This window comes from Octopus bimaculoides, chromosome 9 (genome assembly GCF_046866305.1).
Source record: "Octopus bimaculoides isolate indiv1 chromosome 9, ASM4686630v1, whole genome shotgun sequence".
NCBI lineage: Eukaryota > Metazoa > Mollusca > Cephalopoda > Octopoda > Octopodidae > Octopus > Octopus bimaculoides.
This window is the reverse complement of record NC_142936.1, coordinates 29,735,387-29,757,864: the sequence shown is the minus strand read 5'-3', so window position 1 is coordinate 29,757,864 and position 22,478 is coordinate 29,735,387. Positions and strand designations below refer to the sequence as shown.

Below are 22,478 nucleotides of genomic sequence, written 5' to 3'. Positions count from 1 at the left end.
TGTTTCCATCTAAAGCATCACCTTTGCCCTTGTAGCAGCTAACTATAATGCTACTACACCATTCGTTGGGGATGGTGCCTTCCTGAATAATCTGATTAACTATACTGGTGACTAAGCTGTATCCTATGCCACCAGAAATTTTAATCATCTTGGCAGTGATTCTTGATGACCCAGGAGCTTTCCCTGCCTTCATGTCCTTAATTGCCTTATCTATTATGCTACTATCAACTTTCCCTCAATTGGTTTGATATTTGGTAGACTCTCCTTCTCCCATTCATTTTCCACATTTAGTAACCTTTCATAGTGACACTTCCATGCATCTTTCTTCTCTGAGTCACTAAGTACAAGCATACCATTATCCATTCGCACACCTACCACATCTCTATTTTCTCTGATACACTACTTTGCAATCCTGAACAACTCATGCCTCTGATCTTCATGTTGTAGGACTTTTGCAATTCTGTTACCTTCAGCTAGTCCTTTTGCTATATATACCTGATGCCTAGCTGCCCTTTTGGCTACCTGATATAATTCTTTGCTTCTACTGTTTTTCCAGTCTTTCCAGGCCTGTCTTTTTGCTGCTTTTATAACACTGTCAACCTCCTTACTCTATTAAAATGTCACCCTTGGTCTAGCTGGGAATCTGCACCAACCACAGATTTTATCCATAGCTCTCAGTAGATTGTCCCACAAGAACTTCTAGTTATCCTCTAAGCTATATGTCCCCAACTCTTCCTCTCTTTCGTCAGAAGCTTCCACAAGTAAATATCTAAATTTTTCTCTGTTGGGTCTTTGAGCCTCCATTGTCTTCTTTTCCAGTTTGGTTTATTTCTCCGAATCTTTCTAGCTCTAATTCTGAAGTCACAAACTAGTAACCTATGTTGTTGCCTGATGAAAAGGTAGTCAATCTGACTTATGTGCTCACCAGATTGATAAGTAATTAAGTGGTTGGCTGGTTTATTGAAGTTAGTGTTGCAGATCATGAGATCATTTGCATTGCAGGACTCCCACAGTTTTGTTCCCTCCTTATTTCTAGGTCCAAAGCCATACCCCCCATGCACTCCCTGGGATCCATGGGGGTGCTTGCGCCTGAAAAATATCAAATTTCATAATTCCCAGGGAAAATTAAATACCTCAACAAAAAAGAAACAAAAATCTTGTGGAAACTTAAGAAAGTTGTAAAATATGGAAGACTTATTAGCTGGGATAGTTAAGTTGCAAAAACAGCAACAACAACAACAAGAATTGCAGCAGCAAATGTTACAACTAATGAATTTGATAACCAAACTGGAGAATACATTTTCACCATAGCCATGTGTTCCAGCAGGACAATGCTCTCTCCCACACAGCCAAGGTCACCATGAACTTTCTGCATCAGCACAACATCAGAACCATGCCATGGCTGGGTCTCAGCCCAGATTTGAATCCAATTGAACACCTGTGGGATGAAATCTAGAGACGGCTGAACCAGGTGGTCTCAAGGTTGGCAACTCATATGGAACTGGAGGCAGCTTTCCTCAGGGTGTGGGCACAGGTGCCAATGACTTTTGTGAACCGCCTCATGCACTCCATGTACCAATGGTGTATGGCCGTTTTGAACACCCAAGGAGGGCATATATGGTATTGAACATGTCACACCCTAGAATCTCGATGTGCTGGGTCCACCCACTACCAGAACACATGACAATGACCTATAGAATGTGATCAAAGTGCATCCAAGAAATTGACTTTATTAGATTTATCAAAATTTATCTCTGACATAATGAAATTAAGATATATTTCACAGTCACACATGTCTCGCGTTTCTTTTGCTATTTAGTGTAGTTTTGCACTATGTAGAAGGTAAAACTAAAACTACTGTATTCAGATTGGATTTAGATGACATAAATGGTTCTGTGTCTTTAAATGAGAAATTGTAGAAGTTTTGTTTCTAAAGATTACAGTAATCTTTATCATATTTATTCCTGGAAATTATGTAAATATGTTTACTTTTGTTTGTTGAATAAACATCTTTACAGTTTTTTTTTTTTTTTTTTTATTTTTTTTAGGTAAGTTCCTGTTGCATGTTGCTGTGTGGTGAGTTGTCTTTTGTTAATGACTATTTTTTAGTTGAGTGGAATCTCAAATGTTTGTTTTGTATTGCTCCTTGTTCCCTATGTCATTGAAAATTTACTTGGTGATTTTTAAATAAATCCCATTTTTATTTCTAATTAATAATTTTCCACCAGCTGAAGTATATTGCTTTTTCTAAGATGTTTTGTAAATAAATATCAATGCCTTTTAGTCTTATGTGTGTAGGTGGATTCAAAGGACACATTAACTAGGAATATTTCTTTCTTGTGAGGTTTCTGACATACCAGTTTCTACATTTTACATGGAAACATTTTTTTTTTAAAGTTTATAATTTTTCAGTTCATTAAACTCAGTTTTGGAGATGTTTTTAATATTTTTTTCAACATATTTCAGTTGGTTTGATCTCCAATCATCATCACCACCACAATGATGATAATGATCATGTCATTTTACTGAGTGTCCATAGTGCCAGACTGGCTGAATGGATAAAAGCATTATTACTCTTAATTTAGAAATGAATGTTCCTTGTTCAAATCCAGTCTGGTACTGTGAATGTATCCAGAGATAAGACACCTAAAGAAGGTTAGAGATCAGACTAATTACAACAAGGTATAAATGTGAACATAAAGTCCGAGAGATTATAATCTTATTAACAATTCATCTTAGACATTTAATGTTTTTCATTTTACCAAATTCTATTTAAATATTATTGACCATTTGTTCATCTTCATTTCTGATGCATCACAAACCAGTAAACTGAAATCTTTGTTAATAAAACTTATAGCAAAACTAGCTTATCATATAAAATTTTACTTACAAAATTTTCACTAACAAAAGTGAATAACATTTCACTTGATGTTTCTTCATAACTTTATATCAATATTAATGTCTCATTCAATTCAGTTAGTTTTTTTTTAATTGTTGTCTCTGTTTTCTTTTACCTTTTTTTAAATTCATATGTTGATGTATTTTTCATTGCATCTCTAAACTTCCAGCCTTTTGCTTTTGTTTCTCTTAAAATCTAGGAAGTTTTAATTCAGTAACTGGATCCTTGTTCATCATTATTCAGATGACAGGAAGATCACCGTCATCCTCATTTAATGTCTGTTGTTCATGCTGGTATGGGTTGGACGGTTTAACTGGGCTGGTATGCTGGAAGACTGCACCAGACTCCAGCCTGATTTAGCATGACTTTCTATGGATGGATGCCCCTCCTAATGCCAACCACTCCAAGTGTGTAATGGGTGTTTTTACGTTCCATTTGTGTAACTCTGGGGTGTGTTTATGTGCAACTGGCATTGGTGCCAATTTGCGTGACACCGGTATCTGCCATGACTGTGATTTTGCTCGGCTTGATGGGTCTTCTTCTCAAGTGCAACAGGATGCTAAAGGTCTTGGTTATTGCCTTTGTGAAGCCTAACATTCAAAAGGAACTCAGCCACTTTGTCTCCATGAGGCCCAACGTTAAAAAAAAAAAAAGACTCAGCCACTTTGCCTCTGTGAGGCCCAAACACTTGAAAGGAACTCAGCCATTTTGCCTCCATGAGGCCTGATGCCCGAAAGGAACTCAGCCACTTTGCCTCTGTGAGGCCCAAACATTTGAAAGGAACTCAGCCATTTTGCCTCCATGAGGCCTGACGCTCGAAAGGAACTCAACCACTTTGTCTCTGTGAGGCCCAACGTTCAGATATTCTTTATGTGCCACCAACTGAGGTGCACTTGGCTTGATGGGTCCTCTCAAGTACAGCACATCGGCAAAGGTCTCGGTCACGAGTCATTGATTCTGTGAGGCTCAATGTTTGAAGATCATGCTTCACCACCTTGTCCCATGTCTTCCTGAGTCTACCTCTACCACAGGTTCCCTCCACAGTTAGAGATCAGCACTACTTTACACAGCTCTCCTCATCCATACTCAACACATGACCATATATCAGCACAGTTGTCTCTCTTGCACACCACATCTGAGTCCTTTTATGCTTAACTTTTCTCTCAAGATGCTTACGCTTTGTCAAACATACACACTGACATTGCGACATTGCACATCCAGTGAAGCATACTGGCTTCGTTTCTTTCAAGCCTACGCATGTCCTCAGCTGTCATAGCCCATGTTTCACTGCATAGCTGTTTGCACACAGGCATCAAACAATCTACCTTTCATTCTGAGAGAGAGGCCCTTTGTTGCCAGCAGGGATAGGAGCTCTCTGACCTTTGTGCAGCCTAATCTTATTGTCACAGCTACACTCTGAGAGCATCCACCTCCACTACTAACTTGGCCACCTAGATAATGGAAGCTATCTACTACCTCTAGCTTTCCTCACTGGCAGTTGATGGAGTCTATTTTCTGCATGTTTCAGCATTTATTGTACCTATGCATCTTCCACATACAAAAGCTAGTTTCTCTGTTAACCTTCCTCTGATGTTGCTGTACCTTTTGGAGTTTCTACCTACACCTTTTCTACAGATTGAGCAGGGCCATCTACCTGAAGGTATTTGTGATTTGTCTGCCTTCCTACTTACTACAACTTTGGGTTTTGCTAGGTCAACTCTAAGGCCCTTTGATTCTTGACCTTGCTTCCATACCTGGAACTTCTTTGCTAGTTCAGGTAGTGATTCAGCTATTAGAACAAGGTCATCAGCATAGAGGAGCTCCCAGGGGCATCCTGTCTCGAGTTCCTCTGTTATTGCCTGGAGGACTATGATAAATAAGAGGGTCCTTGGTGAACCCCTTCTTGTACCCCGAATTCCTGCTGTACTTGTTGCCCACTCTCACCTTACTGGTAGCGTCCCTGTACAAGGCTTGTACGACTCTCACCAACTACTCGTCTATCCCTAGTTTCTGCATTGACCTCCAGATAAAGGATCAGGGGACCCTGTCAAAAGCTTTCTCCAAGTCAACAGAAGCCAAGTACATGAGTTTATCTTTGGCTAGGTATTTCTCTTACAGTTGCCTTACCAGAAATATAGCACCAGTAGTGCTTCTACCGGGCAGAAGACCAAACTACATCTCATCTAGACTAACTCTCTCCTTAATCAGTTGAGCTATGACTCTCTCTGTAAGTTTCATCACCTGATCCAACAATTTGATACCTCAGTAATTATTTCTAAGGCATCACGTTTACCTTTGTAGCAGTTGACTATGGTGCTGCTACATCAGTCATTGGGTAGGACCCCTTTGTGAACTATCTGATTTACAATATGGATGACTAAACCATAACCCATGCTGCCAGATATTTTAAGCATCTCAGTAGTGAGATGCCTCTGTGTTAGCTTGTCCTCCCTCTCATCAAGTTTCTCAATTTTGATGTTCTGAAATCTCTCACCATATGAAGGGTCCTTAAGTTTCCAAATCCTGCTTTTGCATATTGGTCTGCTTCTTGGCATCCTTCTAGGCTGGAGTGTAAAGTCACAAATGACTAGTCTATACTGGGGGGGGGGGTTACATTCTTCACCTGGAAGGGTCTTTGTATTTAAGAGCAACCATGCATCCTGCTGTCTGGTGAGAATGAAATCGATCTGGCCTGCAGAGTCACCTGATTGATAGGTTATCAGGTGGCTGGCTCGCTTCCTGATGTTGGTGTTGCCGGTCAAAAGGTTATTTGCATTGCAAAACTCCAGTAGCCTTGTTCCTGCTTCATTTTAGGAACCAATTCCATGGCCCCCATGTACACTATAGAAGTTACCAAGCTGCCGTCCGACATGCCTGTTGAAATCCCCAACCATGAAAATGTGATCGTTGTCACTTGTCTTTGAGGTAGTCTGCAGAAGAATATCATAAAAGTGATCCTTCTGTTCATTTGTCAGGCCCACTTGTGGGGCGTAGGCAGATATAGTTGTATTCTGCAAGTCTGAGCTTAAGCACACTCTGACTACCTCTATGACCTTATATACCCATTTCTCTGCAAGAAGTATGCCCACACCACCTAGTCCCTCACTGTTACTTTCCCAGAAGATTTTGTACTTTTGTTTCTTAGCTGTGAGGAACCTGGCTGAAGCTCCTCTCCACGTTACCTCTTGAATGCAACATACATCAAAACGCCTCCATTCAAGCATCTCTACAATCTTGTTAGACCTACATTTCAATGTGTCCACATTTACAGTGCCAACTATGAAAACTGGGAAAGACATGTGGGAGGGAACATGGGAAAGAGAGATGTTATTCAACATCTGAAAAGAAGGTTTCCATCATCGTTTGAAAACAGACATATCACAACAGTTCTCATTTTTAACCTATTGTCATTCAAGCATGCTAAGATCCTTGCCCCTACTGAGAGTGAGAGTAAGGTTAGCATTGTAAATATAAGTATTACTGCTGCTGCAAATATAGATATAAATATACCAATGCTAAATTAAGTAAGTAAATGGGCTGATATTTGGTTGAATTAGTCCATTATATATATATATATATATATATATATATATATATATATATATATATATATATAGGGAGAGAGAGAGAGAGAGAAAGATGGTTTGGAACGGAGGGAGGGACGGAGAGATGTAGGTCTTCTGGTAGAGCTCTGTGGGAGTTTTCAGTATAAGGGAAAAGATTACCGGTATTAGAGAAGAGCTTACCTGTATAAGAGAAGAGATTACTGGTAGGTGAGAAGGGATTTCCAGTGTTGGTGGTGGGGGCAGGAAAGGGTGGGTGCATCGCAAACAAGAAATGGCTAGCTTCACCACAAGAAAATCACCACAAGAAAAACGAAGTAGCAGCAAAGGACAATAGTGAAGCAAAGAACAATAAAAACACATGAGAATTTTGTCAAGTATTTAAAGGGATACAATTCTTGAAGTTATTAGAGAAAGTAACGAATTACAAGTAATGAAGTTATTTTAATTCAAGAGCAATTAGCATGTTAGTAATACACGTTAAATAAATGAGAGAATGATGAGCGATTAAAAAAACTAGAAAAGTTACAAAGTTATTGTAACTCATTAGATAATATTTTTTATAACAATAATATGCAAATAAAACTCAGTTTAAAACCATTCTTCTCTTGACTTTGAAAATACTTTTGTACTGCTGTTTATATTAAGACTAGCTGCTGCCATTTACATTTTGTGACCAATAATGTCATTAGTTAGAGTTTCCAATGACTGTTTCACTGGTTCTCTGCATTTCAAATGGCAAGAGAAACAAGGAAATGTTTAATTTAATTCAGAAGAAATTTGGCAAGCTTCCACAGTTGAAGAGTGCCAATTTCCCCCCACACCTTGTGTTTGCATTTTCCACTCATTTTCATCAATAAGAAATTTAATGTGTGTGTGTGTGCGCGCGTGCGCGCACACACACACACACACGAGTTCTGTCTACTAAATTCCATTCTCAAAGTATTAGTCTAACAAAAGTTGCTGCAGAAGAGGCTTGTCCAAGGTAGAGGGATCAAAATTAGAACCACTTGACTGCAAAGCAAGTCTTTTCCACACAAATATTTTTATGCACAATAGCTATTGTTGTCATTATCATTGTAACAGTCATTTTTATATATTGACTTTGGTTAGACTTATCTTCAAAAATAGCTATAAAAGTAGATAGGCAGGTTGATGGACAGACAAATAAATGGGTCAAGAGCTAAATAGACAAACATATGGATAGACTGATTGGAATATATAATACACACACACACACACACACACACACACACACACACACACACACACACACACACACACACACACACACACACACACTCACACATATAGACTAGCTGACGTACCCAGTAATTCCTGGAAAAGCAGGGCTTATCCCTTGGTTCTATTCTCATAATTGTTTCACTAATCCAATAAGCCCTTAAAACTTTTTTTGTGCATTTGCAGAGAATACTAAACTGTCTTACATAGGATCTTGTTTTTAGGAATTCTCAATAAGTTATGAATACCCAAATTCTGAAGTCAGTTATGTAATAACCAAATGTGGAATTGCCTTGACCTCCCATAGCTTGCACTTGGGTGTCCAGGTCAAGTAATGCCTCATTGTAAATGGCGTTATTGAACGAGGCAATTTCTGCTGAAGTTTTCCTTTGAATCCTTTCTAGATGTCCTTTGCCATGCTTGTTTTGTGGATCACCTAAAAAAAATAGCTGGTGCAGTTGACTTAGTGCTGTGCTGACTACTGCCTCCTCCAGTGTCTGGTCCCAGTGAGCATCATCCTCCAGTAGTCCATGTTTGCCGCAGGCTTTGCTCTAGGTCATGCAGACCTTTGTGTCTTTGGAAGTCTGTGAATGATGTAGGACCTCTGACAGTGTGTAGCAGTAGATTCAGAAAGAAGCACTCCTGCTGATTAGGGTGCACAGTGTACACCCGCATGATGACCCCACTTCTGAAGACAGCATCTTCTTCCCAGCCCTCAATACGTGTTCCTTGCTTGCGTCTGTTCCATCTATTGTGTGCTCAGATATAGTACATGAGGACTTCTACATACAACAGTTTTCGGGCAAACAAATCACATTGACATAATTTGAAGAAAGCTGTCAAAGTGGTTTCTCGTGGATTCAGAACTACGTTTCGAGCATTGTCTTCTGTGAAATTTACACGCCAGCCATTTTCAAGATGTACAGATGGATTTTAAGAAGGTGTTCCTACATGTAAACAGGGTGTGACCTTTGTGTTGACAGTGCATTTGTCTAAAAGCAGAACAGTTCTTCATGCAGCACTTGTCAATTGGCTAAAGTGACATGAAAGGCATCGTCATTCATGGTATATTCGTGAATAAGTCACTAATCGAAATAAGTGGATCCATTGTTTAGGAAAATACTATTTACTTGTTTAAGGGTTGTACTGGATAAATTGCGAAAATAACTCTAACAGTTCAAATACTAAGAAATAAGCATACTCAATTTGATTTATACCAAATAATATAGAAAAATGAATGGGTTATTTCCCTTGGCTGTTAAAATAAAATATATTAGTTATATATAAGGACCATTCCATGGGCCCTGTTATCAAATTTTTTCAACAATCTGAGTATGATATAAGGTTTCCAGACATGAGTTTTACTCACATGTCAAGTTTCATCAAAATTGATAAAACGATGTAGGAGGAGTTAGCTAACAACTCCACAAACAAACACACCCACAGACAGAGTTTCCCACATATGTAGTAGATAGATAGTTCAATAGGTAGAGAGACTGATAGGTGGATTACTAGATAGTTTGGTAGGTAGATAGAAGGATAGTTTACCCTGCATGTGGCACGTGGCTGGAGTGAGCCTTGTTGCTGGGCGTTGTAGCTTATTTAGTTTGCGCCTTGAAACATAGGGCTCTTCATCAAACTTTTGTCTGTTAAATTCATATTTTCTGCTCTTTGACGATTAAAGATCCTGGCAGCAGTGTTTCTCTGCATTCAGCTCATTATGGTGGTTCAAGTTAGGTGCTTGCTCCCTAACAAAGTGTGCCTCTGTCATTCTGAGGCTAATTGCATTCCTCACTATTATGCTGGATGTGAAATTCTATCAGTGTTGGTGGTGTTGGAACATGGAACTGGGCAGTGTGGCTTTGTACAAATGTTTCTTTACTCTAAGGTAAAGCTGCCACCTGGTTGATCCAATGTATGCTTCTTTGCAGGAATGCATCATCAGTTAAACCATGTTGGATTCAAAATGTGGCTGGGCCCTGTCCTTTAGTTCAGATTGGACATTGGTCTAGGCAGCAGGCATCTGATGTGTGGTTGGTGTTTGAGCTTGTGGTCCTGTCTTGGAATTCTGACATGGAGGCCAGATCTCCCAAGGCTGTTTTTTTAGCTGCTTCTCCACTATCTCTCCATACACAGTAGAGCAAGCCAACGTAGACCCAGTGTTTATTCTTCCTTCTGTTGATCTGCTCTCTGTTGTTCTTTTTGTGTAGATCATTAATGCTGCTACTCTTTTGGTTGTTTATGGTTCCAGTCTCTCTGGTGGCATTTCAATTATTGTCATTGCTATCGCTGTCAACATTTTTGCTGTTGTTCTCCCTGTGATTCTTATTGCTGGTGTTGTTGTTGTTGTTATTGCTGTTGTAGTAGTTGTTGTGTTGTCACTGGTTGTTGCTGTTGTCACTACTTGTAGGTTGTTCACAGTACTGATTCTGCTACTGTGTGTTCTTATGGTGCCATGATTTGATAGTAGGCAGCTCTGAGGTCTCAGATATTGACTGGTGCCCTCGCGCTTTATCTGCTTAGCATTTCACACATTTTCACTAGGAATTGTGGCCTGTATCCTCTTAGATACAACAACAACAACAACAACCCCCCTGTCTATCCATCAATCTGCCTGTTTACATTTATACCTACTTCTATATCTGCAAGCATTTTACACATCCTTAAACTTTCAAAACTTGAAGAATTTTTTAAACCTTTACAGCTTTTAAAACTTTTAGTCCACAAACCTTTAAAGCTTTTATATCTGCAATCTTTAAAAAAAAATTATATCCACTGACCTATTACAGAAAATTAAACCTTGTACTCTACTACCTTTATTGTATTCTTTATCGTTTTGCTTCTTTTTATTCTCTTTCATTTCCCCATTTTATTGTATCTTATCCTATTTATTTTATTGTATTCTATTTTATTTTATTTCTTCTCATCTTACTCCTTACCTATCCAACTAATGGCATTATCCTTTTATCTTACAAAACACACACACACACATTTACTATGAGCATTGCTTAGGGGCATCCTGAGGGACGACCTAGGTAGATAGATAGATTATTTATAAGGTATAATGCAAACCACACTATGGTAGAAGACAGTTCAAAGTGTTATGAAGGGGAACTGAACCAGTAACTATGTAATTGTAAAGCAAACTTCTTAACCACACAACTATGCCCACTTAGTTGAAGTCAATTAGTGTTATTTTTCAAAAGAGACCAGTAGTGAAATGACAGAATAGTTAGTGTCAGACAAAATCCCTTGAGGTGTTTTTCCTGACACTTTATATTTTGGGTTCAAATTCCACCTTTGTCAACTTCATTTTCATCCTTCCAGGGGTGATAAAATAAAGTATCAGTCAAGGATTGAAGTTTATGTAATCAACTTGTCCCATGCCCTCAGAATTTGAAAGAATTATTATTATTATTATTATTATTATTATTGAGTGAGAGAGCAATGCATGGCATCAAAGTGACACTGGGGTATAAATACAGAGCCCAATGTACCCATCATGACTACCCATCTCATAAGGGTACGCCAGGCACATGCATCATGACCATCTGTACATGACATAGTGACTTCATTTCAAAATAAACTGTGCATGACCCTGTGGCGAGTTGGCAGAATCATTAACATGCCGAACAAAATGCTTAGTGACATTTTGTCCATTTTTACATTCTGAGTTCAAATTCTGCCAAGTTTCACTTTGCCTTTCATCCCTTTTAGGGGTTGATAAAATAAATACTAGTTGACACTGGAGTCGATGTATTCGACTTATGCCCTCCCCCAAACTTGCTGGCCTTGTGTCAAAATTTGAAAACACCACCATCATCATCATCATCATCATTATTAATTTTGTCTTTTGATTTTGTTTCCATCTCTTGTCAAGTGTCTTTCTGACTTATAGAGCAAAGAAGCTCACCTGCATCTATAATACATTCAAAATGAAGTTCAATCTTGCTTGCTTGCAATGTTACGTAGCCAAAATGGCGCATAATAGGAAAGTACTTTGAAAGTCAAGTGCCCCTGAAATGTGAATACAAACAGAATAAAACAAGTTTTGCGTAAATCAGACCAGCGGTTATTGAGATATTTGGGATTTTGGGGTATAAATACCCAAAATGGTGCATGATGGGAAAATACTCCGAAAAATGATTTAACCCTAAAAGGGAAGAAACTCTAACCTTTCCATTAGACACATTATGATAGGCAAAATATTTTTAAGTGAAAATGACTTTAAAAATACGGTAAATATTTCATAAAAGACCCGTTCATAACCTCTGTGTGAAATAGTTTTTATCCATAGGTTTCTTTTGAGTGCATTTAGCTTGTCTCACCTCCAAAGATTTGGGTACTATTTCTAGAACATCCTGCTACCATGTAACAGCTATTTGTGATAAAGAACCTGAAATAGCAGCCAAATCTTTCCTCTTCTGGGAAAGTGAGCTGTTTATGTGTGATTTTGATGTGACATTCATTGAAAGCATGCAAAGTAACATGGAAGCAAAAAAAAAACTCATGAAACAAAACTCTGGTGAGCCAACGGGTCACAGGCCGTCTAGTATATTAGTATATTAATAGACTTGAAGTTATGCAAAAAACCAAAAAAAATTCATGGGTGCTAATTGTTCTCACAGTGACAATGCTCTCCTCAATATGTATGACATACCTGTTAAAATAATATTTTGTACTTTTTGCAGGGTTGGTAAGCCAGGGATCATTTTCAAACTATTTTCAATTCCATTTTTTTTTTATCATTCCAAGTGCTCCTACAATCACTGGTATTGCAACTGCCTTGTGACATTTTTTTGATTTCAGTGAGCAAATCTTTATATTTTCTGAGCCTGTCAAATTCTTTTGCCAACATATTATGATCATAAGGAATACTCATATTGATCAATGAACAAACTTTATTTATTATTTTGGTCTTTTACAACAATACCCAGTTTATTAACTTTGATGTTTCTGTCTATATGTACTGGAAACTCCCAAAGAGTTAAATTTTCTCCCTCAGTTACATCTTCAGAGTGCTGCTAATACCACTTGTCAACAGTTTTGATTTTGTAATGCCGATATATCAGTTTCAAATGTTGGCACAAGGCCAGCCATTTCAGAGGAGTGGGTTAAGTTGATTACATCAGCTCCAGTTTTCAAGTGTTACTTATTTTATTGACCCTAAAAGGATGAAAGGCAAAGTTGACCCTGGTAGTATTTGAACTCAGGAACATAAAGTCTGAAGAAATGCTGCAAAGCATTTATTTTGATGTGGTAATAATTCAGCCAGCTTGATGCATTATAATGCTGACATATTAACCAGTGTAAATATTGGCCAACTCTGTCATGTCTTGATTTACACTCTACTGGTACTAAAACTTTATATCCAGAGATCCACTGTTTCAATCTCATTGTTGCAGAATCTGCACTTTAGAACTACTCCATGTTTCATCACACTGGCTTGGTAGTTCTGGGTCAATAAGCTTTGATCTTGAACAGCTAAGAAGAAGCTTTCACTCACTACCTTTAGTCCTGAGCTTCATATCCACTGATGGGTGTGTTTCTGTTCAACATATGTTGCTATGGGCCACGTATTTGCCATGCAGAGGTTTATGCTCCTATTTACCAGCCAGTTGTTCATGCACTTTTTTCTTTAACAACAGTTGCCGCACTTCCCTCAGGCTGTTCAGCCTTGATATCACACATGAAATCAGTAGCAAATGTTTTGCTTTCCTTCAAGACAAAATGAAGCTCTTGTGATTTTCAACAAGTGTTAGCATCCAGTTATTAGTTGTTTCAAGGTATTTGACCAGTTCAGTTGTGGTGATTTTATAAGAAAGTTCAAAGTCGATCGAGCCTTGACCTCCTTGGTGCTCTAGGAAGGTAAGGATAATCTCAGACCTGTTGTTAGCACATTACAATCCCAAAATGGACATTGTTGTAGCATCTGAGGCTTCCAAGCAAGGATTAGGTGCAGTTCTACTTCATAAATATGACAGCTGAAGTACAAAACCATTGGTTCATGTTTTGCACTTGCTAATAGCAGCAGAGAAGAAATATAGTCAAATTGAAAAGAAAGTCCTAGCATTTATTTTTGCAGTTAAAAAATTTCACAGGTTTCTGCATGGCAGAAATTTTTTACTGCAAACAGACCATAGACCTTTCCTCTTGATTTATGGGCCTAAAAAAGGGTTACTGACTCTTACTGTGAACCACCTGTAATGTTGGAGTGTAGTATTACTAAATTATAATTTCAAAATGCAACACACTCCATCAAAAACAATCAGTCATGTGGACTGCCTTTCGAGATTAGTTTCAAAAAATATGGAACCACTAGAAGAAAAGACTGTTATAGCCATACTGCTAACAAAAAGTGAAATTATATGTGTTATGATAAATGTTATCCTAGAACTACCAGTAACGGCACAGGATATAAGAATGAAAGCTGTAGGTGATGAGTATATTACGAAAATAAAAGAAATTAAAAAAAATAAACGGAATAAAAATTCAAATGCCAGTAGTTTTTCAATTTGTGACAATATTCTGATGTATGCCCAAAGAGTATTGGTTCCAACTATATTACAAAAAGGTGTATTGCAACAATTTCGCAGCGAACATCCAAGAATTGCAAGGATGAAGGCTCTAATGAAAAGTTATGTCTATTGGCTGTCTTGGACCAAGATGTCAAAAACTTGGTGAGAATATGCCAAGGTTGTGTGCTTGCAGCCAAAGCTCTGCTGGTAAAATATCAGTTGTGGCCAGAGACAGAGAACCCATGGTCTAGGTTATACATTGACCATGCTGGACGGTGCTTACTACCTAATCAAAGTAGATAGCTGTACTAAGTTTGCAGGTGCAACTTCCAAGACAAATATAAAGTTCTTATACAAATTGTTTGCGCAACATGGTTTCCCTGATACACTAGTTTCAGACGATGGAACACAGTTCTCTGGGTATGAATTCAAGAACTTCTGTAAAAGGTATGTGATAAAGCAAATTTTTATTCCACCCTACCACCTGAGGTCAAATGAGCAGGTAGAAAGATTTGTGGACACTTTTAAAAGAGTGTTAAAAAAAGCTAGGAATAAATTAAGTAATGATGAAGCACTGACAAATTTCTTAATATACAGTGACTCCGAATCCAAGTGGAAATTCAGGGAAGTCTCCCACAGATTTGATGTTTGCAAGAAGAATAAAATCCATTTTTGATAAGCTAATACTAGAGAAAAAAAGATGTAAAGGAAATACAAAAGAGCCAACGAAATACATCAAGATAGGTGATAAAGTGCATTTCAAAACCTATGGAAATGGTAAATAAAGAAGGCTGGGAAGATGGTCTTGTTACCAGAAAAAATGGAAGTATGATGTATCTAATTAACATGGTGAACATAAGAGACATATAAACCAACTAAAGAAGAGGCAAGATCAGGAAGAAATTCCACTAGATGTATTGTGTGAAATATTTGATGTACTGGTACCAAAAGTCATAAGAGTCCCGTAGAACCAGCATGAGAAAAAGAAAGTAGACCGAACACCTTGAGATAATGCCCAAGCGAAAGAGCTACTAAAAAATAATACATATTCTTTTATTCTTTTACTTGTTTCAGTCATTTGACTGTGGCCATGCTGGAGCACTGCCTTTTAGTCAAACAAATCGACCCCAGGACTTATTCTTTGTAAGCCTAGTACTTATTATATCGGTTTATTTTGCCAAACTGCCAAGTTACGGGCACATAAACACCCCAACACCGGTTGTCAAGCAATGGTGGTAGGACAAAAACAGACACACAAGTATATATATATATATATATATATATATATATAGGACTGGCTTCTTTCAGCATCATGCACTCAGTCTGTCAAGGGTACGTCCTCTCATCTTTTCTGTATGTACTGGCTCCAGAGCCACTACTGTGGAAATTGGATGCATTGAGCAGCATCCTACATAAACTAGGATATGGAAGAACCATGTCAGCATATGTGGATGACATCACCATCATAGTGTCATACACCAGGCACATAGATTTGATTGGCACTGCTCTAAAAGAATATGAGGTGGTGATGGGAGCAAAAGTTAACCAAGAAAGTCAGTGGGCCTACAGCTTGGCATTCGAGATGCAAGTCCATGTTGTCCAATAACATTGTGGATCCCAGGATGGAGGGACTGGTTAAATTACTTGGGATCTGATTTGGTCCAGATTTCCAGGTAAAGAAAAACTAGGACAAGGTGATGAGCAGTGTGGCCAATCTCACCCAGAAATGATTTGAAAGAAAGCTGTCTCTGAAATGTCGGGCGAAAGTGGCAAATGCTTTCATTGCATCTGTTATATTACCATCTGACTGTCATTCCCATTTTACATCTGACCAAACTGGAGTGCATATTCTGAAGCTTTCTGTGGAAAGGAAACATTCCACTGTTCAAGTGCTCCATTTGCTGTGAACACCTACTGAATAGAGGGCTGTGGCTGCTAATGTGAAGTTAACTATATGATATCTCCAGCACTGCCTTGATGGTAAGCAGGTGTGGCCACTGTTTGTCAGACTAGCTCTTCCACTGCATGCCTCTCTGACTGATGAAATGTAGACCAAAGTAGAGTGCCTGGTACTTAGAGTATCACCTAGTGCTGTCAGATAGGTAATGTGGTCTATGGAAGTTCCACTCTGGCATTTTATAGAGGATTAGCTGTGGGCTAGTGTGACAACTTTGTCAGGGAGACTCTGGGCATCAACAAGAATTAACTAGCTGGTCTGTTCTGGAGGACTTTTGGGTTGGGGCCCATGGATAATTTCCAGAAATCCTTAGCAGTGCTACTGGAGGGATTGCCAGTTTGGGATAAACTCTACAGTTATGGAAGCACCATCAGTGGGGCTTGCCCAAGTGGCATGCAATTCTATGAAATTGTTCTGCATGCTCTCATCCAGTGCCTGAGCATTTGCTGACTGGTGTGTCTATGTTGAATACCTGCTATCACCTGATAGCTTTCCAGATGAAATCACATGTCCCAACTTCCCACCCTTGCCTTGCTTTAAATGATTAGTTAATGAAATTCTGAAATCTTAGAAACTTAATCAGACAATTTTCTTGAGATTAATAAATGTGATGCAATTTTCATTTCTTTTTCTGTCAAAGTATATGTTTTTCCTGTAACAGTTCTGAGGTAAATTTACAAAGGATATCTAAATAATCTACTGTTAAAACTTTATAGGAAGCTGAAATGATGATGAGGGTCCTTTAGGTTCAAGAAAGATGTGTTTTACTTGCATAGTTTCTGGGTATGTTTCTAGAACACAGGCTAACCACCAGTCACCATTGTAAATTGCAGCTACAAACCCTTTTATATCCTCAAATTGAATAGCATCTTGCTTAGATGTTCTGGTGAGAGTCATAGACACCCTTGTGGGATTGGAAGAATGGACTAGCCAAACTCTTATAAAGAGTAGTGGTTGGAACGAGAGAAATTGTAGGAGTCTGTGAGAGTTCGTGGAAGTTGTAGGAAGTCATTGGGATCTTTGAGAGTTTGTATTTATTGAAGTATGATGTTTAGTGGAGTACGTCATGTGAAGACAGTTGTGTCTATCCCTTCTTCATGAAATCTGTATATCCAACATATGGAAGGATATAAAAGTGGCAACAGGCTTATTCGAAGCTTATGTTGGACGTTAACATTTTCTTTTGATACAAAATTAAAGAAAAATTAGTTAATATAGAAGACTTATTAACCTCTGTAGTGTAGTTGCAACAGAAACAGCAACAACAGTTACAACAGCATTTGCAACAGAAACAGCAACACCAGTTACAACAGCAATTACAACAATACCAACTGTTGTTGGAATTAGTGTTGAAGTTAAAAAAAAATACATCAGGTTTGTTCTCACTAGACAGCGTAGCAAACACAATTGCAGAATTTAGTTATAACCCAGAAGAATTTGCTTTTTCTGCCTATTTCCAAAGATAAGAAAAAAATCTTCAAAGAGGAATACAGAAATTGGACGGACAAGGAAAAGGTATAATCACTTTTAAGAAAATTATCCCCTGCCAAACATGAATAATACCTATAACTACATTCTGCTCCAAAAAAGCATGTGAAATTTGTTTTGATGAAATAAATTGTTATTGAAAACTTTCACTGAGAGAAGTTCCCTGTTCAGTACTCATTGGGAGTGTTTGAATTTAGTAAAGAAAGATGAAGATTTCATCATCTATGCTGGAGTTGTCAATTGAGAATACGAAAAGTTCAAACTAAAAGAATTAATCCTGGACATGTTCAAATGTCTAATTTTTGTTCAAGGGTTAACTGCAAGCAAAGATGCAGAGATATGTGTCTAGATATTGACAAAATTAGAAAAGGACCGGAATTTGACTCCACAGAGGAATGTCAGAGAATTATTAATCTACGACATGATGCGAATAAAATCGAAGGAAAGGATTACTCTCATATACATGTGTGTCAACCTGTAATGGATAAAGAAAAAGAAAAATAAAGATCAAGACCAAATCCATGCTATGGGTGTGGAGGTTTACATTTTAAAAATAACTGCCCATTTAAAAATTTAAAATATTTTAACTGTCAAAAAAAAAAAAAAAAAAAAAAACCCAGGTATAAAAGCTCACATTGCAGAGTAAGAAAAAAAACTCGAACAAAAAAAATTCAGGAAAGATTTTTTTCAACGGAAAGTCTAGGTGAAGCTCCCAAAAGAAAGTTTGTGTACATAAAAATTAATAATGTGAATGTGGTGTTATTGCCAGATACAGGCAGTTCTATTACAATTATTAACACTGACACATGGAGAAAAATAGGAAAGCCTACATTAGAGAAAATGTTAAACATTGTGAAAGGTGTCTGAGGAAAAAAATTACATTTTTTGGCAGAATGATAACTGAGATTACATTTCGAGGTAAAACCTTGAAAGCAAAAATTTTTGTGTTAAATGATACAACTTGCTTGGTACTGACTGGATGGAATTGTTTAATTCATGGGACCTCCCCATAAATCTGTTCTATAAAAATATAAATGGTTTTTCCTCCAGTAAAAACAAGTCGTCAGACAAAATGAAAGAAAAAATGAAAAATATTTTTCCTGAAGTTCTATCTGATAAATTAGGTCTGTGTACCAAGATGACGGCGTGTTTTCAAATAAAATAAAATGCCATACCAGTATTCAAACCAAAATGAATGTTACGCTTCGCAGCAATGAAGCAAGTTAATGAAGAATTTGAGAGACTAGAAAAAATTGGAGTTATCCAAAAAGTGGAATATTCTAAATGGGCAATTAAGAAAAAGAATCATAAAATCAGAGTGTGCATTAATTTTTCCACTGGTTTAAATGAATGTCTTAAACGTGTCACTATCTACTACTTACTCTGGAGGGTACTTTTTCAAAGTTAAACAGTGGCAAGATATTTTCTAAATTGAATCTCTGATGCATACCTACAAATTAGAGTAGACAATGAATGCTTGAAATATCTAACAGTTGACACAAATAAAGGACTGTATAAGTACAACAGGTTACCATTTGGTTTAAAAGTCAAACCAGCAATTTTTCAACAGATTATGGATGCAATGTTAGCAGACTGGATTTGCAAGTCTATGTCTGGATGAATATACTCATTAAAAGCGAATCCAGGGATCAATGCATAGAGCATGTAAAATATGTATTTGAAAAAATTAAGGATTATGGCTTTACCTTGAGTGTGAACTTTTTTTTACCAGATATAAGATATTTAGGACAAATTATTGACAAAAACTGGATGACAACTTGACCTGTCGATGGCAGACCTAATTAGAAATATGCGTTCTCTGACTAATATAGCAACCATACAAGTATTTTTAGGATTGGCAAATTATTAGCAAAATTATATCCCAAATATGTATAAGGTTAGGGCTCCACTGAATAATTTGCTGAAAAAGATATGAAATGGAATTGGTCAGAAAATTGCCAAAAGGTGTTTGATGAAATTTAAAAAATATTGATATCTGATTTGTCATTAGCTCACTTCAATCCTGCAGCAGAGATTGTTGTCGCTTCAGATGTTCCTGAGTTCGGTATAAGAGCAATAATGCTACATAGATATAAAGGTGGTAATATGAAGGTAGTGGTTCATGCTTCATGTTCTCTGATATCAGCTGAGAAAAATTATACTCAAATCGAAAAAGAAGCTCTAGCAATCAATTTTTGCTGTGGAAAAATTTCACAGATTTTTTTGCACAGTAGAAATTTTCTGTTACAGACTGATCACCGAGTGTTATTATCAATATTTGGATTGAAAAATGGAATTCCTACCTATACTGCTTATAGGTTAGAACATTGGGCTACGATATTATTAAAGTACAATTTGAAAATGGAATATATTCCATCCAAGAAATTAGGCCATGCAGATTGTCTATCCAGACTGATTTAAAAAACACAGACCCATTTGAAGATACTGTGATTGCCTCTTTGCAAGCGAAAATGAAATTTAAAATATTTTGTGTAGTGTCATTCATGAACTGTTAGTTATGTGACCAGACATAAAATCAAAATTGGAGAACGATAAATTTATTATAAAAATGAAAGAAACACCGAAGGCTAAAGGAAATAAAAATATGTGCAACACAAATGCGAACCATTTCTTACTGTGTGACAATGTGTTGATGTAGGCACAAAGAGTTGTAGTGCCAGTCACATTACAAAAGCATTTATTAAAGGAATTTCATATTGGTCACCCAGGGATATCAAGAATGAAGTCACTAATGAGAAGTTATGTATATTAGACTGTGACATTGAAAAGTTGGTGAAATCCTGTGGTGATTGTGCCCTGCCAAGTCACCACCGGTAAAATTTCAAGTGTGGCCTAAAACTGACAGTCCAGTAAATGGCGTGTATTACCTGATTAAAGTAGATAGTTATACTAAGTGGCCAGAAATATGTGGATACTGGAAACCAACCTCTACGGTAACAATAGAATGTCTTCACAAACTCTTTGCAAGATATGTTGTCCCAGACACCATAGTATCCGATACACAGTTAATGGTGTATGAGTTTTAAAACTTTTTCATAATGTATGCAATTGAACACATCTCTTCTCCGCCATATCAAACGGGCAAGTGGAACAGTTCGTGGATACATTTAAAAGAGTATTAAAGAAATCAAGAAACACGCTAGTTGATTGACACAATACTTGAGGGTTAATAAGGTAACTCAAAGCCCAAACACTTGTTCAGGTAAATCACCTGTGGAACTAATGTTTGCTCGATAAAATGTCAATTTTTGACCAGTAAGAAAAACAAATAAGGAAAACATTAAAAATATGACAAAGTATTTTAATATCGGTGCCAAGGTGTTTTTCAAAATATACAAAAATGGAAGTGAAGGTTGAGAAGATGGAGTAGTAACAAAATGAATTGGCAAAATGATGTGTATAGTAAAGAGGTAAAAAATGGGAACACAAAAGACATTTACCAGTTAAAAAATAGATAAACAGAAAAAAGAAAAGATACCCATGGAAGTGCTCTACAGCACCACAAGAAATCAAACCTAGGCATACACAAGAGGAAACAAACAGAATGGTTGCCTAAATGGAAGAAATATTAAACTTTCCTAGGAAGTAAATCTCAAAGGGAGAGATGTTGTGGCAAGAGCTTTTGACACCCCTTGTGGGATTGGAAGAATAGACTAGCCGAACTCTTATAAAGAGTAGCATATTGGTTGAGACTAGAGAAGTCGTAGGAGTTGATGAGAGCTGATGGAAGTCATTGAGAGTTTGTATTTATTGAAGTATCATGTTTAATGGAATAACTTGAAGTACATCGTGTGAAGACAGTTGTGTCTGTCTACGCTTCAGGAAATCTGTATATTCAACGTATAGAAGGATATAAAAATGGAAATTCTAATTTTAGTATAATTATCTATTGTAGATATCATTTGTACTGTAATTTCTAAAGGTGAGTTTGGAATAAAGCAATGCAACTTTTGTGCCCCTGGAATTGTCCTTGCATTTTTAAATCTCTCTCTCAATAGATTTTCCTCATTTTGCATTTCATCATTTGAGGAATAGATAAAATTAATTCCAGGAATGTTTTGCTGACCATAATCATAAAGTTGTCTTGGAGTTGTGATTTGTTCATTGAAAGGGCGTTACCCACTCTGCCATTCATTTAATTGTACCTTCTAAGCCATCATAAGGTTCCTTACCATGAGAAGTAGGAAAGAAGTGCCACTCTACATTAGTTTGGAAATCTATAGAATGATAACATAAAGTTTTAAAGTTTTTACAATTTTGTATTGTGAAGCAGCAACATCTGAAAAATAAATAATTTTGTTGATATTAAAGGCTTTGCTCCTAAGAAAATCTATCAGGTTTTTTTTTTGGAAGAAATGTACTGCTACTGTATCATGCTTCACACAGTCGGATATAATAACAACATTGATGTTAGTCATATCATTGTTTTGTTTATAATAACAGACAAACAGATGGATAGTGGCTTGAGCTTTGTTCTAATGAAATCTTTGTACAGCATCTTGCAAAATGAATGAATAATTCTCTGAAAAATCTGCTATGACTAAGGTTTCTCCTTCACTTAAAGATTCTTTTCTTGAAGTACAAAATTTAGATTGTTCCTTTGCAATGAAATTATGTACTTTAAGTGCATTAAGCTTTTGACAAAATTTTTCAACAAAATCATTTGTTGATTTTGATATATTTTCTAGGATTGTTGTGTCTGTTGTTAGCAATTGCTTATATTGCACTTCATCAATCACGTTCACATTAAACATTTCGTATAAGAATTTTTCAAGCTCTTCTAGTAAAGA

General features: G+C 37.1%; 1 protein-coding gene across 8 annotated transcripts in view; it reads left to right on the top strand.

Annotated features, from left to right (window-relative positions):
- The window catches only part of LOC106869710 (phosphatase and actin regulator 2), a 372,706-nt gene that overhangs the window by 50,640 nt on the left and 299,588 nt on the right, over positions 1–22,478 (top strand). Inside the window, exon 2 of one of the 8 annotated variants that reach the window (XM_089358124.1) lies at positions 2,049–2,076. The exons of the other annotated variants lie outside the window; for them this stretch is intronic. The gene's annotated coding sequence lies outside the window, so the exon portion shown is untranslated. The remainder of the gene's footprint in view (positions 1–2,048; positions 2,077–22,478) is intronic. 8 annotated transcript variants of the gene reach the window in all.